This window comes from Vicugna pacos, chromosome 25 (assembly GCF_048564905.1).
Source record: "Vicugna pacos chromosome 25, VicPac4, whole genome shotgun sequence".
Classification (NCBI taxonomy): domain Eukaryota; kingdom Metazoa; phylum Chordata; class Mammalia; order Artiodactyla; family Camelidae; genus Vicugna; species Vicugna pacos.
The window spans coordinates 31,805,783-31,826,279 of record NC_133011.1 but is presented as its reverse complement, the minus strand read 5'-3'; the positions used below and the strand labels follow the sequence as shown (position 1 = coordinate 31,826,279).

Sequence of the window (20,497 nt, the reverse complement as noted above, 5' to 3'; positions counted from 1 at the left end):
CGATTTAGAAGGTGACCCATTCCTTAACAGCTCCACTCGTGAGAGTTAACAGCAGGGTGTCGTAAGGGACTCTGGGATTCGGAGCTGGGTTTCTCTGAATCTCTGTGCCACGGATCCTCAGTTCTCAAAGGAATCAAAATTTGTTAAACGTGTAGTAATTGCTGGTGCTGGGTATCCAGCTTACGTTATCTCAGGCAGTCCTTCAGACAACCCTATGACACACGTTTTATTCGGGAATTCTTCGTTGCCTTGGGGATTTAAGACGTTATCTTCTCTTGTTACAGGATCCAACCCCAAAGCTTTTGGAAAAATCAGCCTCAGGAACTGGGGCTGGAGTGGGGGGGATAGTGTCATTGGCAAAGAATGCAAGTTTTGCTTAGTTGAAAAGCAGCATTTTGATGTAGATGGTTTGAAATATTTAGGTGGAACCTGACTCTTTAGGTCTCTTTCTCCTTTCTCCCCCTTTCTTCCTATCTTTCCTCATTAAATATGAATGAGTTTATGTGAACAGAGTTCTCATTGTCTGCGAATGAGGAGGTAGATGATGACTCTTTTGTTTAAACTCATTGAAGTCAATAGGTAATTAATGGTTTGGCACTTTCTTGGCCAAGTATCTGGTAGGTAACGGGGGGGGGGGCGCTTCTCCATAAAAATGAGGGAAATGTAGCAGCTGACGTGTTTTCAAGTAGAGAACTGATGAGAGGATGGTGCTTGGACGGGAGCCTGCTTTGTATGTTTCTGCTCTGGCCTCAGCCTCTGTGTTACTTTTGTTCTATTGGAAGCTTAAAGCCTCCTTTTAGGGTCTGGTTTGAGTAGATGGTTCTTAGAATAAACAGGTACAGCACCCAAGAAAACTCCTCATGCCTTTCAGAATGCTGGCACCGCCAGAATGCTTTACCCCTCATTGACCTTCTGAGCTTCTAGTCGATTTGAGATTCTCTCTCTTCTCTGATGGCTCTATATCATTTGTTCAGGTGACTTATCTGGTTGGCTGCTATTACAGTGCTTTTTGAAGTCTCCCTGAGTAGAGCAAAGAGCATTAAAGTATGTGGCTGTTTGTCAGGCATGAAACAGGAAGAAGAGAGCCTCTGTAAGGTCTGACCAGCTGAATTTTTGCTTATTAAAGATAATAATGAAGAAAAAAAGATAATAATGAATGTGTTCTCAAAGTTACCATGAACCCATAATACCCATATATCACATAAAGTCTCAATTTGGAATTACATAAAATTGTAGTTGCTTACTGTGTTTTCAAATCTCGTTTACACGTGGATCTGAATCCCAGCAGCCTCTGAATCTCTCTCCTTCTTCCAAACTCTCTCTTCTCTTTTGCATTTTCTTTATTATGTGCCTAGACGTCAGCTGGTCTCTTCCTGCTCCTCTTGCTCCTTTTCCCTTTTCCCCTTCTCACCTCTTCTGTCTCCTTTTTCCACCATGAGTTATTTTCACAATATACCCTAGCCATCTGACCATTTGCAGAAAATTCCATTTATTATAACCCACTACGTCTCATGCAGCAGCCTTTCTTGGTACACATTACTAAAAGACTTCATCAAATAAGTTTGGAATAGTATTTGGAATGACACATCCCAAGTGGCAAATGATGAATATTTTCAAAGTTCTAAGTATAGAGACACTTTTCTTGCCAAATGAATCCAGAAAGTAAATTTTGGCTCCATATTTGTTTTATACTCCACTCAAATACTACCAGATGGGAGAAGATTAAAAATAACCCCAAATGCCTTCCCACACCCACCTCATCATAAACAATCCTTCACTGTGAAAAGCGGGGACCTGGGACCTGCATACCACGCTCATTCAACTTTCTGTTTGGGTAGGAATTATAGATGAACTATCGTTTCTGAAGTTGTCACCTTTCCCCAGACTCTGAAAGAACCAGCAGGGCGCTCTCCTCTCATCTTAAGTGCTGAAAGAACCTTCGCGGCTTTAGCTACAAAACGTTTTCCTTTGGCGCCCTCTAGAGGTTCGAGTGTCCTTCCCAGATCTTGCAGGAGGATGAAGTAGAAAATTAGCTGTCGTTAAAAAAAATTTTTTTTTAATCTGTGATTTTTGCATAGGTACTGTTTAGTTTCCCTTGCGTGGTGATACAGAAGGCAAGCTTAAAGCCTGCTAATGACCTTGCACAGCAACTGAAACAAAGTCCGATCTCCTTGCCGCGGCGCACTGGGTCCTCTGCGTGCTGGTGCTGCTTCTCTCTCAAATGATATTGTCTTCTCTTCTACTCCTCAGCCTCCAAATACACTATCTATTTTCCTGTCTTTCAAATATCCCAAGCTCTTCCCCACTCCTTAGGCTTTGTGCCTGCTGCCAAGAGCAATTTTTCCCATGACTGACACATCCTCATTATTCCAGACTCAGTTTCAATGCCACTCTCTAGTACATGACGTGTCTTATTTTCTTCAGAGGACATACACCATCTGACGTTATCTTATTTATTTATATTTATTGTGTTTCTTCCTCCACCCCACACCCTCACAAGACTATGATCACCAAGTAAAGGCAAAGACATTGTCTGTCACGTTCATCATTTTACTAGAAAAAAGATGCCAGCCACGTGGTAGACACACAACAGTCCCTGAATGAGCAAGACTAGTCATAGCATAGGCAACATTATAAAATAGCCAAGTCCCCCGACATTGTGTTGCTGAAAGCTTCCTACACACACACACACACACACACACACACACACACATTAAATGTATGTAAGGCAGTCTTTTACACATAAACACCTTTGGAGAAATCAAAGCACAATAATAATTCTTTATATTTGTGCAATATTTTACATGTAACCTAGACGCTTTACATACGTAACCACTTCTAATGATGGCAAATAGATGGTATCATTCTTCACTTTCATTTCAGAGAGGAAATGACATGTTCTTAGGAACTTTCAAGGGACATCCCAAAGGTGATGAGCCTAACAAGTAATGAAAGCAGGATTCAAATCCTAGTTCCATGCTAATCATTCTTCTAAAAACCAAAGTGTTTGAAATGACTCAAGAGCGAGGGGTATTTGTTCCACTACTCAAGAGAGTAACACCCACTACAGCACATGAATTAACATTTAATGAAGAAGCCAAAGGGCAATCACGGGAGACAAGTGATGGAACTGCTGGGAATAGACTCTTTGTAGCTGGTTCATCGGCTTGCTGGATGATGGATATAAATCTGTCAACTGAATGAAGATCGTAAACCCTGGGATACTTTCTCTCTACGTTAATCACGATTCCCATTAAGAGGATGGCTCATGTTAACTTAGCATTTTCAAGAAGCAGGAAGCTAGAATGAGGACACAGTCAACACACCTTGGCAGCTGTTTCACTTCACTGAATATGCCATTTTCAAAAGTAACAAATGCACCGATGATTGCCTTTCCTAATCCAAGCTTGAGAATCTGCTTCTCCCCTTTCCCCCTGGAGGAAAATTATATCTGTTGCTTGACAGGGTAACAACCAAGCTGCAAATCTCTGCAGATACCCTGTGTGACGAGACAAAACCCTGTGTTCACTTAGCTATCATGTGCTTTCCCCTGTGGATACAAGACGGCACCTAAAAGGGGTCGACCAGGAGGCTCTTAGCCATCAGCAAAGAAATAATTTATGTTCTCTCCACTTGGTGAACAGTTAGCTAAAGTCATGGACTTCCCATCCACATAGAGAGTTTTTGTCCGGGGCAGATGCGACCCCTTGTGATTTCCAGGTCTAAAGTGGCATTGGAAATACAGAGGAACCCTCAGAAGTTTCAAAGCTCAGTTGAAAGGCTTCCTTTCATTTCCACCCTGAGGAAGTTCAGCTACAGGTAGCACTGGGGCTGCAGTTACTCCTTCCTCAGGGAGCCTCATCCATTTCAAGTTCAATCAGCTTCATTATATGATTCAAAGATAGTAGTACTTCTGTCCAGATTCTATCTAGGACAGAGAATTTTTCCACATCTTACACAAACTGTTTATCCTGCCAGTTCAATTTCTCCATCGAAAAATTCATTGCAAAATGACATTATCTGGATAAACAAAATATTAACAATAAGGTTATATTTGCTAGATTCTTTCGCGGGATGGATACATCCTAAGCACTGTTGCTGTAATTGGCATTTTTACTCTATTTTAATTGCTGGTGACAATAATATGAGCTATCTAACATTTGAAACTCATTCTCATTCTTCAGCTCATTAGTGATAAGATGATGAAAAGCATTTACTCATTGGAAAACTGAGAAGTAGCAATATTTAACTAGAGAGGTTGCTCCATTATGCTTCCCTCTGGGGGACTGATTCCCAAATGTTACCGCTAGTGGCTAATTAGTCCTCTGTACCCCTTGGTGAGGCAGATAAGCCAAAGTGTCAGAGTGGAGGTGATTTCTCCAAGATAAATCCATAAGCAAAGGCAGCTAAGTATGCAAATCCAGGTGAGTTATTGCTCAAGGTCATGCTATCAGATTTGAATTTCCCAAGCAGCCCTTTCTTTCCTGTCTTACACACATCCAATGAAACAGCAGAGACTAGAGCCAGAAAAATGCATATTAAATCATGATCGTTAAACTTGACTAACAACAAGATGCTTTTAGCTTACCACCTGGCCTTTAAAAAATCCTTTGGGGGGAATTGCATCGTTTGTACCAGGTAAGGTAGTGGTGTATAGTATGAGCAGGTGGGGGATCAGGAGAGAAGAAGGCTCTGAGTGGGCTTTTGAGTGCATTTCTGATCATTTAAATGAACGGTTGACTTCACAGTAAAGACAAAGTGAATGTAATGGAATTACCAACATCTCTCCCCCAATTTTGCAAAATTTAAACATAAGCATATCTTCTACGTTCTTTGTCTAAGTCTGCTAACTCAGATCAAATAAAGGGAAGCTTATAATGATTTAATGTACAGCAAATGGTGTGTAATTTAAGTCATCTCAATTTGGTAGTTGATATCAAGGTAAATACTTCAAAAAAACACAAATATCCATTAAATGAATGTAACTGGGATCCTATATAATGCACCTCACTCATCATGATGTGCATTTTTTAAAACCCAAATATCTCCATTTCTGTACATTTTCCTTTGGCAAATTCACATAGGTTTAAAAAAAAATAATTGCAATATCCCAGCATGTCTGAAAAAAATGACTTTCAAAAGCAGATCTGAGTGTCAACATTCTCAGGAGGTCCCTGTGAATGTCAGGAAATGGAAATATTACTCTCTCTTACTTGTGAAAAATATCGAGACTGTCCTTTTTGGTTCTATCTTTTCCTTCCTTCCTTTCCTCCTCGATCCCCCCCCAATCTATTTTTGTGATGGAAAGTAGGCTTTGCAAAGGATATTTTTAATGACATCTGAAATGACCAATTAAATCCCTTCTTCCCTGGTCTGCAGACACCTTTGTCCTGGAGTTGCAAATAGGCTTGGCATCTGTGTGTTTAGAGAGAATTGTAAAATGATGTACAGTGTGGTCTTTGCAAGATTGAATTACGAATTTGTTTTTCTTCATATCTGCTGAGGTCACCTGACTGGCATCAGTGGGTCAGAGCATAATTAGATTGCAACTGGGAAGACTGGGAGGACTTTTATTTCTGGAGCAGCTGCCACAGTGTCATGTTAAGTAGGACAAATGCATTAGTCCCATTTACACCTTGATGATTGATGGCATTTTAAGAGCTCATCAAAAAGAGGTAAAACCAAGCACTGAAAGGAAAGGTTTTGTTTTTTTTTAAGTTGATCCCAAATTCAGTACTGCTGGCAACATGTAATCAAAGGACACTACTACAATCATGTCGATGTGACATTTCACTCTTATCTAAATATTTCTTAGGATACTAATTTATTCATTTCACAGATGTGTCTATTTGAGTTGATCCTACATGTGTTTGCTTTCAGAACATAGGAGATACTTGCAACATTCATCTCAAAATGTTCCTCTTACCAATGAATGGGCACAATATTGATGCTCTGAGAGACCAGGAGGTCTAGAATCTGCAGGTGGAGGGCACATCAGTTCATTTGACCTATCGCTTTGAAGCGTGTTCTTTGCTTTCTCTGGAATGCAAGGTAACAGAAACTGGAGGGAGGCACATTTCTGGGATCTATAGGTCTGAACCTCAGTGAGCAAGAGCATCTGTTCTGTAAATAATTTCTTCCCCAGCATCTTCTTGAGTGGGACTTGAGTGGAAGAACGCTTCTCTACCCAGCCAGCCACAACAGAGCCGTGAAGCCAGTATAATCTGCCCTGTGCTTCCCCAGGAAACAGAACTGGATTTACACACTCAAATCGGATCATGTGAATTTTGTTTATGAAGGACTATTTTAAGAAGCCAGGTCACTTAAGCAGCACTTCGGAAACCAGCTTTTCTCACTGAAAGATTTTTCACAGTCAGCTCTGCAGGGTACAGAAGAATGCAGAGTAGATTAATTAACCGTTGAAGTCCCAGACATTCCCAGGGATGCCTGGTCCCATCCTGAGGGGAATAAAAGCCCTTCTACCAGTGAAGGCAACTATGTGACCACCTTCTCAAGCAATGGGCTGGGATTGTGACTCAGCGTGTTGTCAGAGAACCCTGTGCGAGTCCTGGTTTCTTTGATACCTCTGTAGGGACTTGGATTGGCATGTCTGCGATGTTATATTGGAATTTCATTTTTAGCTAGAGTATCTCTTAATATGTGTAATACCTTGCACATTCACTAGTCACTGGGGTTTTCTATGCCTTCCACTCCACTTCCTGACTTAAATTCCTAAGCTCAGATGTTGCTAATTGCAGAATATCTTTGAAACACAAAATTCTCCTAAATCAAAAAATTATTTAAAAATTTACATGGTAAAGACATGAGCCAAGTATGAATTTAAATCATATTAATGTTTGGGGCTTGTTTAATGAGTAAATTTTTTAAACTGCCATCTCTATATAAAGAGCATCCTGGTATAAAGTTTTGACATGAACAAGAATTATTTTGTTGAGCTCTCTTATGAATGACATCCTTGTCCTGTGTCCTGGCTTTCCAGTTGACTGGAGTCAACCATTTCAGAATCCTTTCATCTTTTCTGTGATTACATGTTGAATGTACATGACTGGTTAGAAATAGAGACAACTATTGAGTAGGGAGTAGTCAAAATATATGTATTTCTTTAACTCAGAACATGGGAAAAGGAAACGCAACAAAACAGAATAGGACCAAGAAAAAAGAAAAAGAAAAACCTTGCAAGGCCTAAGTATAAGAGTTATGGGGAGTGTCCTCAAATATCTGGGGTACTGCCATGGGGACAAAGAGAGACTTTATTTTGTATGTGTTCTCTGGGACAGAAGAATGACCAATGGGTAGTCACCAAACCATGCGAGATTTTGGTCCATCTAAAGCTGAGGCTTTGTAACACACAGACCTGCCCATGGGGCTACTTTTTGAAGTGATGAGCTCCCTGTCATGGGGATTCTTCAAGGGAAAGCTGTGCAGCAATCTATCAGGAAGAGCCTAAAGCAGATGCCCATACAGGGAGGTTTTTTCCTCAAGGTCATTTGAGAACCATCGGTTGTATATCTAAGCCATCACAGTCACTTTGCAGGCAGGGAAAAGGAGAGGGCAAAGAGCGAAGGGCGAGAGGCCAAGAGGGCCAAAGGGCGTTTGCCCACTGGCCTTTCAGGGGCCTCCGGGACCCCTGCTCAGGAACGTCTGCTTATATTTGGGGACCAGAATTCTGACACCTGGCCCCTCCATCAGCAAGAGAGGATGGCAAAAATAGGTTAGACTTTACTGCTTCTCAGAAAAATCAGGATTGCAGTGGGAAGAAGGGGAAAAGGAGGATTGAGTAGGAAAATTGTTCAACAAGTACTTGTTGACTGACTGACTGTTGGGTTCTAGATTTTGAATAAACGGTCAAGGTTTTTGCTGGAATGAGGCTGATATTTGAGTGGATTTGGGGAGGGAGCTTGTGACTCTGGTGCAGAGGTAGGGAGGTTTGTATCCGGCTCTTAGACTCTGTCTGAAACACAGCATTTGGTGAATGTTTTACACAAATGCAAGTCCTGGGCTTTTCTTAGCACAGACCTCTAAAGCGTGAAACAGGAAAGCTGCAGTGGATTCCTCTTAGGAGTTGCGTGAAAGGAAAGTCAGACTCTAGAAGAAATTGTAAATGGGTATGGACTTTCCTCGTGAAGGGACCCTGGGGAAGGGCTAAGAGGCTAGGAATTTAAGTGTCACCTTATCTCAAACTGAGTGCATCCCAAGCCTGGTGACCTAAAGACAAGGCACAAGAAAACATCTGTCTCGTGTTGGGAAGGCCAGGCTTTTCTGCAGTCCCAGGCTCTGCCAGTAGCTCTGTGTTCACAGTAACCCCAGCTGCAAACTGAGCAGCTCCCTTGGAGCTCCAGGCAACCCATTCCCACACAAGGGTGGCAGACAAAGGGCTTAAGCAACGCTCAGTCCCCTCTCCTTGGTACATTGCTATACTCTGCATTTTCACCTCTCAGAGCAACGTCATGACGTTTCGTGTGCCTGCCAGGCTGGGGGCCCTGGAGGTCAAGGACCATGCCTTACGCATCTGTGTCCCTAGCACCTAGCATAGCACTTGGCACATGGGCCGTTCTGAAGACCATGCTTATAAATGAATGGAATGAGTGAATATAACATGACCATCTCCTTCCCCCTACCTCTGACCATCCCCTTACACACACAGTCGCACCGTCAGCGAGAAACCAGTGGGAGAAAAGAAATCAGTTTCTCTGGTCAACACAGGCAGAAGCCCTTAGCCCAGGAAGTGTTTTAGGCAGAAAGCCCCAGTCTGAGTTTTCGCTAGACTTGTGTTACGGAAGTTACAGTAGACAGTGTGAAGAAAAATTCAAGGAATTATTTAAGTCAGAAAAAGGAAAAAAATTACGAACCTAATTACCGATAATTATCCATTCCTGAACATTTTAAATAGATATGGCTCATCTATACAAAATAAAATCTAAGTATTAATGAGTCTCAACCCCTTGTTGGTTTCCTTTTTGGTCCTTTGGGGCCCTGACCCTGAATCCCAGTACCAACACCTCACTCGGGCTCTCTTGGCTTCGCGGCGTACTACCCAAAAGCTTTTCTTGGGGCTGACCTCTCAGTGGTGCCCCCTTCTGGTCAGCGGTGGATGTTCACCCTCTGGCTTCATACAGGTGCAGCTTGTGGACAAGAGGTGTCCCCACCTCCCTACCCGCTCCCTGGCACTCCTCACCAGCCAGGTCATCTGCCTCACTCCTAAGGAGGAGAACATCGAACAGAACCACTGACCTTCCTGAGTCTAGTAACTGGGGAATTCCTTAGCCTGTCATTTCCCGTAGCTTAAAACCCACCACATAAAGACAAGTTTGTACCCTAACTGGGCCAGTTTATCTGTAGCCTTCCTAAAGGCAAGATGATATTGGAACCCAAGGGAGGTAACTGAAGCAGTCTTCATGAAGTCCAAAAAGGTTGTGAGGCAATTTTCAGTTCTGTGAAGTGTCGTTCCACATAATTCACTTGTCTGCTGTCAACTAGTTCAAGAAGCAAAATCAGAATCAGTAACGCAAGCTTATTTTCTTCTAAGCTCAGCATCAAACTTCCCCCATTACTAAGTGAGCCTTCCTAGCCTACTGGTGATGGACAGCTCATGTGAGGATGGGTTCATGACTCCAGACTGTCAGTGTCCAATGAATAGAGTGCCCCTTCTCTATTTACGAGAGAGATACAGCAGTTGTCTCTTACCACGTGAGCAGTGCCATCACATGCAGCTCCTGGGGCCCTGCCCAGGCCATTTCAGCCAGAGAAGAACTGTAAGCTGTGCCAATGGACAGTTAGAGATATTTTGGAAACCATGTAAGTACATTTCCTTAAAAACACAGAAACTGCGAATTGTCATCCTATTTTTGCCATGAATTTTTCACAGTGACGTTGGCCACATGGCTTTGGTTTCTTCAGACACAAGTATCTTCATGCCTAAAAGGGTTTGGGGAGTAGTGGAAACATGCAGGATTATGAAGGGTTTTCCGACACCCAGACCGAGTTAGACAGTCCTTCTCTGGGTTTCACAAAGGCAAGGATTGTACCTGAGTCACTGTTGTGTCTCTACGACATAGTCTAGTGCCGCTTACACATACTCTTCCTTCTCAAATGCCTTCAGGGCTTGCCATTCAATTCACCTCTTAAATGCTGAGGTTTCTTAAATTCCCATCCCATATTCCTCTCCGTTATCCCACTCCACACCTCTCTCTGGGCAATCACATCCTCCCTTGGCCAACGGCTATGCATCTACGTGTTAAGTCTGTATCTCCAGCCCTGTTCTTTCTGCTAAGCTGAAGACCAGGCTGTCCCGTGACCTGCTGGGCTCCTCCAGTTGAAAGTCCTGCAGGCAGCTCAATCTCAACAAGTCAAAAACCAACTTCTTCCCACCCAACATCTACATGAAATCCTGATGGATTTGTCTCCCATCACTGAAATCTATCCAAAGCTCTCCATTCTACTCATTTCGTTCTAGTGCAGCCCCTGCCATGATTTCTCAATCTTCATTCCCTGTTCTCTTCTAAGCCCTCTAGTAGTCATTAACTTATTCTTTCCTCCAGTCCTTCATGCATAAATATTTATGGAGGACGACTGTGTGCTGGGTGCAGACAGTAGGGATACTGCAGTGAGGGAAAAGAATCCAGAATCCTGCTATTAAATGGATAATAATCTAGAGTGAGAGAAACCATCAATCAAATAATGACCTAAATATGGGAATAATTTCAAACTGAGTTAAGTGCTTTTAAGTCAAGTGACCTGGGTTAGTGCCAGGCTATGACTCGGTCGAGGCCAGTGAGGCACCCAGGGTGCAAGGCATCAGACTCACTCGCAGGTGCCGACTCTGCATTTGTACGGCCCTGACAGCAGGTGCTTGCTTAAACTGTGCGCCCTCGGCACCCAGCCTGCCTCACCCCAGTCCTGGCCCTGGTTTCTATTTAAAAGAAAAAATCCTGACTTGAACTGAGATGAGGAAATTATTCTTAATTAAGACCACAAGGAGGAATAGGGGTTGGCAAGTGAGACTAGAATTATAGCTTCCTTATTTGTTTCTGCTACTAAACCACACGCTCTTTGAGGACAGGCGCTGTCCTTTGGTCCATCACTGGAATAGACATTGGCACATCCCAGGAAAAACTCGTAGCGGAGGCTTGTTGAGTGAATGCCTGAAGTATCATCTTAGCATCGGCATTGTTGCTTCCCTCTTTATAGCTAAGACGGCTGAGCTTGGAGTATTACATCATTTCCCTTTGGTCAGAGAGCTAATAAAGGATTTTAACCATATCTGTCTCATTCAAATCTGCCCCTCAATTTGATGGTCTTATAAGACCATCTTTATCTCAGTTAACTCTGCCAGTTTCAGGGGCAATGAATTTAAAGTAATAAAGGGAAAGAAAAATGAAATTTGTATTCCAAATGGTAGCAATGTTTACAATGCTGTATTGCTCTGTGGAGCCAGGGGGGCAGCACATGGTACTGAAAACAGCCCCCAATAGTCATCAATAGGTTGACCTCAGATTTTACATTCAATACAGGGCGACTTTGTACAGACCGCTCCACCTGTCTTGGTCTTGAAATGAATTTCTCACAGCTCTAAAATTCCATCACTATGAAATGATTTTTGAGATTGCTCACAGCTCTACAATTTATATTGCTATGAGTTATAATGAATGTGAACATGAGGATTTATATGCTTTCCTGGTTTATTTGGCTCCCAAGATCAGATAATGACAATTCTAATAGAAAACATAACTGTCTGAGGTCTGTGACCTCTGAGAAGGAAGAGAAATATCAGTAAAGACATAGCAGATGCTGAGAGAATTCCTTATTAGATGGTATTTAATATTTAATTTCTCCTGGTGTTCTAATTACATTGACACAGAGAGTTGTAAAATTGTAGGCAGTTTTAGTCATTCAATTTGTTTCAAAGGGAATAGTAACTGAGATATGTAATTGACAGACAATTGTTTCCTTTGAATATTTAATTAGTGACTTTGTGGCGCTTGTCAGAATTGCCTATCTAGCTTTTACAAAATGTGCATGTCAGCTGTGATCAACAAGCCGATTTATGTCTGTGTTTCCCTGTAGTGACTGAACTGGGCATTTACGCAGCCTGAATAGCCACAACTTGGTGTCTGGCTTCTGTGGTTTCCTCTTCTCTGTCTGCAGACCTCAGGAAACAGACACCAGAGCCTCGAGGAACGCCCTTCGTTAGTCACTTCATCCCTAATAAGTGAGAATGTAAGGTACCTGCTGTCAGAACTTTACAGCTGATCAATATGAAGGGAGCGGATGAATATGAAAGAGGGTTGAGCTGATGAACAAGCAGAAACAAGCACTGGGGACTAGGAGCAGTAGTGACGATAGTCGTGGTACTTCTGTCACACAGGTGGCACTGAGGTGGCTGCGCGTCACCAGCTTGCCTTGCTCTGACTCTGGGCTGGTACTGACCAAACCCAGGACAGCAGCCCCCAGGCAGTCCTGCTCCGCCACTTCTGGCAACGGCCATCACTGCACACTGGAAGCAAAAACTGCACCTCAGGCTGCCCTTTGCTTGAGTGTTTCTTTCACATACAGAAATACCGGTCATTAGGAATCCCCTCTTGCCATGTATTTATTTTTTTCTTTATTTTTAATTAATTGGTTTTATTGAAGTATAGTCAGTTTACAATGTTGTGTTAATTTCGGTGCACCGCAAAGTGATTCCGTTATAAATCCATATTTCTTTTCATATTCTTTTTCATTATAGCCCGTTACAAGGTATTGAATCTAGCTCGCTGTGCTACACAGTAGGACCTTGTTGTTTATCTATTTTATATATAGTAGTTGGTATCTGCAAACTTCAAACTTCCAATTTATCCCTCCAAGTCCCTTCTTTCCCCACAATAACCATACGTTTGTTTTCTATGTCTGTGAGCCTGTTTCTGTTTTGTAAATGAGCTCATTTGTGTCATTTTTTTAGATTCTACATACAAGTGATATGATATGGCATTTTTCTTTCTCTTTCTGGCTTACTTCACTTAGTATGACAATCTCCAGGTCCATTCATGTTGTTGCAAATGGCATTATTAGAACATTCTTATAAGGAAGAGAAAGCATTTTGCACTTAATGCTGATATGTCTGCTTACAGATCACCACATGAAGGCTTTCCTCATGTAATGTCCTTCCTAAACTCATGGAAGATGGAAACACATTTGCATCTGATATCCTGCCCCAAATACCTTGGTTCAAGGTAATTTGGATGTAGAATAGCCTAAAAAGATCATTTTAAAATCCAGTTAATAAACTTAATTTTTTCAGTCTGATCTCATGCACATGCACATAATCCAAACTGTGAACCTATCTCAATGTTAAACAACCATTAAAAGACAAAAAAACAAATCCACTGCCAACAAAATTAGCAGGAATAATATCGTAGTGGCGTAAATATCAAGTTTCCGCCAACAAATTGGATAAACAAAAGAAGATTTAGAAGAGCAGCAACTTTGTTTTTTCAAACTAAGCCATGCGCTGAAATATAAACTCGTGAAAATGATGCTACGGGGTTGGAAGAGTGGAGGGAGATCCCCTCTGCCTCTGTTTGCCCTGCACGATCGCTCATCCTCTCCTCACGCGTCGCCGTTCTGCCCAACCCGTGGAGACAGGCACCGCCAGGCTTCCACTGAGCACTGCTGGAGCGCTACTTCTTTATAAGCCCCCTTCCAAACCTTTGGGCTTTGAGAACTTGACTTGGATGTTCCTAAAGGGAGCACCAAGTAGAATAGCAGAACACACTCACGCTTGGCAATGCCTTGTTGGTGTCTGTACTACACGGTCCACATACATCCTGTCTACTCCTGCTGGTATATCTGTGCGGTAGAATTGCAACCTCTATCTCAAAATGAAGAAACTGAGGATCAGAGATGACTTTGGCTGCAATCATTGAGATTGTGGGTGGCCGAGTGAGGACTTAAACTCAAGTCTGTTTGGTGCCAAACGTACATGGGTTCAGCTGCCCCCCACCGCCACCACCCTGCACATGCTAGACTGACGTTTAAGTAAATCTATATTCACTTTTAATAATGCATGTTCCTTTCGTCTATCAGCTGTCTATCATGTGCCAGACTTGATAAGGCATGTGTCCTATCCTCAAGTCGTTTATCTTACCAGAGCAAGAAGGTAAGAAAGATAAGTTTATCCGTCGGTGCTGGAGCTGCCTCCTGTAACAGCTCTACAGAGAGCTGCAGTGGGTTTCATGCCTTGATGCTCTAAAGATTTGAGAAGCAGTCTGCTCCTTCACCTGGCCTTCTGTGCATGCAGCCCACGCCCAAAGTAGAATTAACATTTAGAGAAGAAGCAGACTAAGCTTAACGTTCTAATCACTTCACAGTTCTCTTTCCTCAAGACCAGTTTAATGGACAACCAGAAGGAAATGGGAAAAGAATCTATATAAAATTTATTAAAATACGCAGACCAAGCCCTTATTTTTACCCAAATATCCACTAGCAAAAATAACTCTTTCTTTCCTGCCTTTGCTCTTGAGAGTAATCCAGACCTAGTCTCCCTCGTGATTCTGACTTACCCCAAATCATTGGACACGCTTTAAAATGTTAAGCCATTTGAGGACATGCCTGTCTACCTGGGGCAAATTTCTGCACACAGACTATGTTTCAGAGATTGCTAAGTGGCTACCAGTGTGTTATGTCCTTCCTTCCTTGCATATAGAACCAGACTTCTACTTTGGGACGTAATGTGACAAGATTCATATATGTATGTGGGTGTGTGTGTTTGCTTATGTGCTTGCCTGCCGTCTTGATAGCTTGGGGTAGCCGATAGGATATAAGTGGTCCTCATTACTGGAAGGTTTTGGAAAGCTTTTTTTACACCCACCCCTCTTTAGTCATCTTTCTGCCTGGTAAGCCGATGTAATGGCACCTCCAACAGGGACCAACACTGGCTCCCATCTAGGACCGTGAAGAGACCTTGAAGATGGAAGCCACACAGTAGGATGGTGGATCACAAAGAAACAAGAATTCTAATAAGAAGGATGGAAGGAAGGCAGGGAGGGAAGGAAAGAAAATGGTAACTATCAAGGTGATGGGTATGTTAATTAGTGTGACTGAGGTAATCATTTCACAATATATGCACGTATCAAAATATCAAGTTGTAAATCTTAGATACAGTTTTTATTTGTTAATTATACCTCAAAGAAACTGAAAAAAACTTTAAAAAAAAAGAAAGAAAAAGTGTTCTAGGACCCTAATAATATTAATGGGGTTACCATTCCAGCCCTGGACGGCTCATCCCTAGACATTCTTTTACAACATAAAATAGACTCCAAGTTTGTTTAATGCACTGTTCTTGTACTTCTCCATTGCCAACATCCAAATGCAATTTCTAACCAACACTGTCTGCAAAATATATTCGTGGCGTATTGACCAATAGACAAACATTGACTACTTCTTGCAATAACCTCCTCTCTTTCACTTGGTGATCTGATCATCTGAGACAAACAGAGCCACTTTCATTGCGTGATTTTTCTTTTTGCTCCACATTTGAAGTTCGAGGAACATAAAGACCCAGATCAGATGTTGTGTCATCTGATACATAATTTACAGCACTAGAGTAAATGCCAGGCAATAATTATGGCAGGAGAAGACTTGCAGGACTGTGTCCCAAGGGAAGAAATGGATGCCTTCCTATTTATAACACTTTGAAACTGCACCAGGCTTTGTGAGATTAAAAGTTGCCTCTGGAGGTGCTCAGCAGAAACCAGATGCTCATTGTCAGCGACTTGGGGCAAAAGACAAAGGGTTGAACTAAATAGTTTTTAAGATCCTTTCTGATTTGAAGTTTATGACTCTGTGACTCTTGATATTATAAATAAGTGGTTGGATGTAGAATAATTGGACTCTAAAAAGAAGTCAAAAGACCTTCTAAATCTCATAAAGAAATGCTGGGCATTTACACATCCTGCAGTTCCCCTAAACTCGTCTTCCTCCTGGATCTTGATCTCAATGAATCCAGAGTTCTCTAGTCCATCCTTGCAGTTGCCCAAGCCAAAAAGCCCAACGCATCCCTGTCACTTCTCAATCTCTCCCTCCCCATGGCCAATCTATTGCAAGTTCCTGACAAGTTTGCCTCCTGAATACACTCACATCGTCCACTTTATCTCTGTGCCTTTCACTTCAGGGCAGGAGACACTGTTCCTTACCTGAATCACAGTAGCCTCCCTGCACCCACTTTTGACTCTTTCCAATCTACTGTCCACAGTATCACCAGGGTGGGGTTTTTCTTACGATGATTGCTTAGAAACCTTCAGTAAATGTCAGTCGCTTCCCACTGCTCTTAAGGCAAAGGCAGAACTCCCTCCTGGGACCCACGCTTTAGATCTGGCCTCTGTCTTCCTCGGATACACCATTCTTCATCTTGCTCTCACTCCTGAAGTCCCAGTGACTTTCGTTCAGCTCCTCGAAAGACCCATTCCTCTTTCTACCTCTGAGCTGTCTGAGTTTCTGTTCCTCCTTCTCCTGAGATAAATGTTGATAAATGATTGAGATAAACATTGATAAATGTTTACATAAGAATGAATAAATGAATGGGAATACCCAAGGCTGATGTTTAGGGCCGGAGGGTAGTTCTGGCTTCTCTAGAGGATGCACTGAGAAATAGATTTTAATGTCCAAGAAGGTGAGATAATGTGGAGTTGGACCAGGGTTCAGGTTTGTATTTCTACTGGGCTTCTGGCTTCTTCCCTTCTGGCTCAAATCCTGGAGAAGGCTAAAAGTTGCAGATAAAATATTTTTGGTACCAACAGATGAACAGGAATCATACCAAGGGAAGATGACCTAATGAATTTGCCAAATCGTAACTTCAGTGATTCTACACAAAATCATTAAGCCAAGGTGATGCTTTTCTTTTAATAGTCCAGGTTCTGGTGAAAATACCCATGGCCGCCACAGCCTTGAACTAGATGATATCATTAAAGAGGCAAACACCAATTTTATTAAACATAATTACTCTTACTGCTTATTTCTTATGATGGATCTCAACAAGCTTGAGTTATCCAATAAACATACAGGATCTGTTAACCTCATGAAGAGGAAGTTGACACAGATACTGGATTGGATGGCTAGCTAGCTAGCTAAGTAGCTAGATCAATAGATAGGTAGATGAAAGGAAAATGTACATGCTACTGGGGAGGATTTTTGAGTCATAATGGCATTTATTTGTCCTTTCAATTTAGGGAATGAGTCTGGGAGGAGTAATGAGCATCATGAGAAAGTAGGATATAGATTAATACACTTAATCTATAAATTTTCTATTACATGTTTATACCAATTCTGCTTGAATACCCCCAGTGACAGGGAACTCACTCCATAACAAGAAGCTCTTTGCTGTGCCTTGTGTGACATCCCTACTTGCAGAAAATACCGTCTGTCATTGACATGATATTGGCAGCTGCCATATTTTTGTGTAGCAAAAAGCCAGTACTGCCGAAGATACCTCAGGTCATCACTTTCATTAATCCCAAAATCACCATCATTGCCATCACCACCACCATCTCTCCTTTTCTCCTCCCTTTCCACCATCTCCACAAGGGTCCCTGACATTCCTGTAGTATTTTGAGCCACAAGGAAGATATCATTAATTCTGACTAGGGACATTGAGCAAAATTTCGCCGTGACAGATAAACTGGGGATACGAAGGTAAGATTTAGAGATCTAAGGCGAGACCTTCACTGCTAGAAGATGAGATGTCCATACCCATGCCCTGTCTGACATTTTAATTTTCAGGAAATGTACACATTTCTACTTTCTCTCAAATAGAGGCAGGTGTTTTGGCAAAATGAGTGAGAACAGATGCTCTGGGACTAGAGTGCCTGGTTTCTCTCCTGACACCACCACTCATTAGCTTGTGACCTGGCGAGTTATTTAACCTTTTAAGCCTCATTTCCCTCATCTGTAAAATGGGGATATTGATAGTATGTATCTTATAAGGGAGGTGTGAGCATTAACAGAGGTGATGTGGGGAAAGTCTCGAGATGGTGCTCAGGCCGTAGGTGTTGCCTGTTATCACGCAGTTTGCAGTGGAAGCTTCATGAGGGCAGAGACTTTGATTCGCTAACTTACTGCCATGTCTCCAGTCCTTAGAACAGTCCCTAGCACATCGTGGATGCTCTATAAGTAATTGCTGAATAAATGAACAGGGCTACTGGGGAGAGTCACACGGCCAAAATGAAACAGTTGGCAGAAGGCTCAGGCCAGAGCGCTAGCAAATAGCCTGGTTGATGACAATGTATGCCTTTGATCATTTTAACTGATATTTCCAAGTCATTGATGGAAGGCTGAAAGAATATGTTTAATACAAACATCCTTTCTCCAAGATGGTGTCTTTTACCAAAAGGGAAAAAAAAAAAAAAAGAACTGCCTCTCTTTCTTTGAGTGTTCTCTTTGACCTTTAAAAATACTAATATCTAAAGGAGACAGTATTGGAACTCTGTTAACAGAGTCACTATTTTGATTAAATATTGAAGGAGAACAGGTATTTCAAAGCCCATTTCTCTCCCTTGGACCAACACTTACTCTAAATGATCCGTTCATTCAAAGCAGTCAAAACCAAAAAATACACTTGGCATTTGTGGTACAATTTATATCTGAAGGTGTTCTGATACTTACTGTACCAGATAGTGTAAGAGCTTGGTTATGGAGGGCACATCACTAGCACTGCTGCTTATCAGACTTGGAAGCTTGGACCTGAAAGATTTCTTAGTATCCAGACGCTGGGTGGGCTACCGTCCTGGGCTGTTCACCTCCTAGTGGGATTTGTTTTCTCTGACGTGGCACGCTTCTCTGATGAGCAAAGGAAATTAACGGTTAACAGACTGTGATTGCTGATTGGCTCCACTGCCTGCCCCCAGCGGACAGTGGGGGCAGATTTGCTGGTGGTCTTGGATGAGAGCAGAGCCCTCGGCAGCTGCCCCCCAAAACTCCAGGAGATGGGGCCCTTCCAGCATCTCCAGTACCTGCTGCTTCCCAGGGTTTCTCATCCCAGACCATAAAGAGAAATTATGCAAACATTATTTCCTGTACTTGAACCCCAAAGCCAAGGCGATAGTCTGCAGAAGGACTCGGAGTGGGAACTAGTAACCCCAATCTGAACGCTTCTGACCATCTCACTTGGATTTCTACTGCACTCTAGAATCACGGGCATTCCAAGTTTAAGGAGATGCTCAGGACACCAAAGGCCCTTTCTAATCAAAGCAGGAGTCCTTTCTCCAACGTCCTGGGTGGGTCGGGAGAATGCCTCTTAGAGCTGACGAAACTTTAGGAGAGCTCAGGAGGCCATTTCGTTTTTTCGTATTCTGACATTTCTGGCAGATGGACCAATGGCTTTTCAGAGCATAACTTCTGGACTGAATGTGTCAACTCAGCCCCTCCTCTGCTCCAAACCCAGCGTGACTCCCCATTTCATGCTGGTCAAGCCGGTGTCTCTCAAGTGGCCCACACGACCCACCCTGGCCTCCACCTGCTGCCCTGGGTCCTGCTAGTCTCCCCCTTGTCCACTCTGCTCCATCCTCGACTCTCTCCTCGAAATTCTTTGAGCATACCCTCCTGGCCTTACCGCTGGCTGTTCCCTCTGCCTGGGTGTCCTGTACCCAGAGGTCCTCACGATTCCCTCACCCTACTCCTCCATGCTGTGGCAGGACAGCCACCTCCTCAGTGAGAGCATCCACCTTGATGTTCTCGTTTCAATTTGCCCCCTCGCTCCTATACGGCATCCCCATTCCACCCCACATTCCTCTCCTTTTTGCGTCACTCTGTTTTAAAAACACACTGTTAACTTTTTACCACTCCGAATAATTCACTTAATTATATTATTTGCCTCTGCCAGCTAGGCAGGTGCTCAGATAGAAAATTGTTTCCATTTGTCATTAATGTATCCCCAAAGTCTAGAACGGTGCCTGGCACGTAGTAGGCCTTCAGGAAATACCTGTGGCATGATGAAGGAAGGAATGGATTTCCATCATTAACTATGCCTTGCCATTTGCTCTTATTCCCAGAGGGACACAGGCTTCTTATCTAGCTGTTAGGATTAAAAGCAGTGTCTTCAGAAAAGAGGGCAGGCCTTTGAAATCTGCAGACTTGGATCTGCATCTCAGGCCCAGCCCCACCACCTAACCATGTACATAGATGAGCGTTTTCACCTCTCTGAGCCTCGCATCTCTCTTCTGAAAAGCAGGTGTCATAACCCCCATACTGACCTGCTGTGATAAAGAACAAAAAAATTTTTTATAAGGCACCTAGGAGAAACAATAAATTTAACTATTATTTTTATAACAGTAGCTGCTGGATAAAGCTATAGGTTATGAATTATTTAAAGATCAAATAATCAGAATTACAGAGACAACAACACGCATACCTGAAATGAGGTTTTAAAGTCCCTGTGAAATTGATTCACTTCTATCATGTCTGTCACCCTGTATTTTCACCTTTTGCCTTCATCAAAGCATTGGCTATG

General features: G+C 42.6%; 1 protein-coding gene across 1 annotated transcript in view; it reads left to right on the top strand.

Annotated features, from left to right (window-relative positions):
* The window catches only part of ADCY8 (adenylate cyclase 8), a 196,475-nt gene that overhangs the window by 3,361 nt on the left and 172,617 nt on the right, over positions 1 to 20,497 (top strand). The window lies entirely within an intron of this gene.